We start from the raw sequence: 3,189 nt of genomic DNA, 5'->3' as shown, positions 1-3,189 counted from the left end.
GCAGGCGGCTGAGCTGCGGGAGGCTGTTGGAGAGCTAAAAGATGCCAGGGAAGCTGAGAGGAAGCTGGGCTGCTTGCTCCAGGCCCAAACTGTGCAGAGGCCGCAAACGTCCAGCATTGCTCACATAGGAAAGAAGGAGGGCAGCAACCCAGGAAGCTGGGAATTAGTAACGAGAAAAACTAACAAAAAAAGGAGGAAGAGGACAGTTAACAAGGGGCTTCCTCCTAAATCTGATGTCCCCACCCAGAACCGCTTCACAGTTCTGCAGGGGGCTAACGAGAAGGCACCCACCACACCTAATGAGCATCCTGCTGATGCACCAGTAAAGAGGATCACTACTGGTGCCTCCAGGGAAAAGTGGAGGGTCATAGTAGTAGGGTACTCTGAAAGGCACAGAGGCACTCATCTGCCAGCCTGATCCAGTCTCGAGGGAGGTGTGTTGCCTGCCAGGGGCTCGGATCAGGGATGTTGCTGAGAGGCTGCCTGCTCTAGTAAGTCCTGCTGACTATTACCCCTTTCTAGTGGTCCGTGTGGGTGCTAGAGATATAGATAGCAGTAGCCTGGAGAACATTAAGAAGGACTACAGAGCCCTGGGAGAGGTGGTTAGGGGCTCTGGAGCTCAGATAGTTTTTTCATCGATTCTCCAGGACAAAGAGGAGGACCTTAAAAAAGCTAGGTGCATTTGGCAGGTTAATAAATGGTTAGAGTGGTGGTGCCATAGTCAGGGGTTTGGCTATTTAGAACATGGGGCTCGATTTGGGAGGCCAGGTCTACTGGAGGCTGGTGGAGCTGGTCTGACAAAGGGGAACAGCTGTTTTGGTAGGAGGCTTGCCAGGCTGGTCAAGAAAGCTTTAAACTAAATGTGTTGGGAGAGGGGAGCATTGATTCATCCCAACACTCCTGGTCAGTTGCCAGCACCTGTAATAAGTGCTTGGAGCGATGTAGAGATGTTCCAGCTGCCCCAGCCATTGAGTCGGCTGCATTTGGAGCTCAGGTAAGGTGCCTCTATACAAACGCCTGTGGTATGGGGAACAAGCAAGAGGAATTAGAGATGTGTGCAAGGCTACGGGAATATGATGTCGTTGGTATCACAGAAACATGGTGGGATGGCTCCTGTGACTGGAGTGTCGGAATGGAAGGTTACAGGCTGTTTAGAAAAGACAGGCCAGGCAGACAGGGAGGGGGCATTGCTATTTATGTCAGTGGTTGGCTAGAGAGTATGGAACTCTGTCTGGGGACGGGTGATGAGTTAACAGAGTGTTTGTGGGTCAGGATCAAAGGGAGAACAGCAATGGGGGACATTACGGTGGGGATCTGTTACAGGCCACCTGATCAAGAGGACTCTGTGGATGAAGCGCTCTACAGACAGATAGGAGCAGCCTCACGCTTGCAGGCCCTTGTCCTCATGGGGGACTTCAACCATCCTGACATCTGTTGGAGGGACGGTATGGCCCGGCAGATGCAATCCAGGAGGTTCCTCGATTGTGTGGAAGACAACTTCCTCTTTCTAGCAATAGAGGAGCCGACAGGGAGAGGTGCCATGCTTGACCTCGTGCTCACCAACAGGGAGGGACTGGCTGGAAATGTGGCGCTCCAGGGTAGCCTTGGCTGTAGTGATCACGAGATCGTTGAGTTTGAGATCCTCAGGACAGTGAGAAGAGAATGCAGCAAGCTCACTGCCCTGGACTTCAAGAAAGCAGACTTTGGGCTCTTCAGGAACCTCCTTAGTAAGGTTTCATGGGATACAGTCCTAGAGGGCAGGGGGGCCCAAGACTGCTGGTCGATATTCAAGGATCACCTGCTACGTGCTCAGGAGTGTTGCATCTCGACTAGAAGAAAGTGCAGCAGGAGGGCCAGGAGACCTCCATGGATGTACAAGGAGCTGCTGAGGAAAATTAGAGGGAAAAAAGAAGCTTATAGAAGGTGGAAGCGAGGACAGGCGGCCTGGGAAGAATATAGGAGCATTGCCCAGGAAGCTAGGGACCAGGTTAGAAAAGCTAAGGCCCAGCTAGAATTAAGTTTGGCAAGGGATGTAAAAGGTAACAGGAAAGGATTCTATAGGTACGTAGCAAATAAAAGACAGACTAGGGACAACGTGGGCCCTCTCCAGAAGCTATCAGGAGAACTGGCTACCATGGATTTGGAGAAGGCTGAGGTTCTTAATGACTTCTTTGCCTCCATCTTCACCAGCAAATGCTCTGACCACACCACCCAAGTCTTGGAAAGCAAATGCAGGGACTGTGAGAATGAAGACCTTAGGCCCACTGTAGGAGAGGATCAGGTTCGAGACCATCTTAAGAACCTGAACGTGCACAAGTCCATGGGACCTGATGAAATCCATCCACGGGTCCTGAAGGAGCTGGCGAATGAAGTTGCTAAGCCACTGTCCATCATATTTGAAAAATCCTGGCAGACAGGTGAAGTTCCCGACGACTGGAAGAAGGGTACTATAACCCCCATTTTCAAGAAGGGGAAGATGGAAGACCCGGGGAACTACAGACCAGTCAGTCTCACCTCTGTGCCTGGCAAAATCTTGGAACAGTTTCTCCTGGAAAACATGCTAAGGCACATGAAAAACAATGAGGTGGTTGGTGACAGCCAACATGGCTTCACTAAGGGGAAATCCTGCCTGACCAATTTGGTGGCCTTCTATGATGGAGCCACAGAACTGATGGACAGGGGCAGAGCAGTTGACGTCATCTACCTGGACTTGTGCAAAGCGTTCAACACTGTCCTGCATGACATCCTTGTCTCTAAATTGGAGAGACATCAATTTGATAGATGGACCACTCGGTGGATCAAAAACTGGCTCGATGGCCGCACGCAAAGAGTTGTGGTAAATGGCTCGATGTCCAGTTGGAAACCTGTAACGAGTGCTGTCCTTCAGGGATTGGTGTTGGGACCGGTCCTGTTCAACATCTTTGTCGGCGACATGGACAGTGGGATTGAGCGCGCCCTCAGCAAGTTTGCTGACGACACCAAGCTGTGTGGTTTGGTTGATACGCTGGAGGGAAGGGATGCCATCCAGATGGACCTTGACACGCTTGTGAGGTGGGCCGGTGCCAACCTTATGAAGTTTAACCAAGCCAAGTGTAAGGTCCTACACCTGGGTCAGGGCAATCCCAGGCACTGGTACAGGTTGGGAGGAGAAGAGATTCAGAGCATCCCTGCTCTGAGAGAAGTCCAAGA

This window comes from Strigops habroptila, chromosome 1 (assembly GCF_004027225.2).
Source record: "Strigops habroptila isolate Jane chromosome 1, bStrHab1.2.pri, whole genome shotgun sequence".
Lineage (NCBI taxonomy): Eukaryota > Metazoa > Chordata > Aves > Psittaciformes > Psittacidae > Strigops > Strigops habroptila.
The sequence above is the reverse complement of the archived record's forward strand: the minus strand, read 5'-3'. Positions refer to the sequence as shown.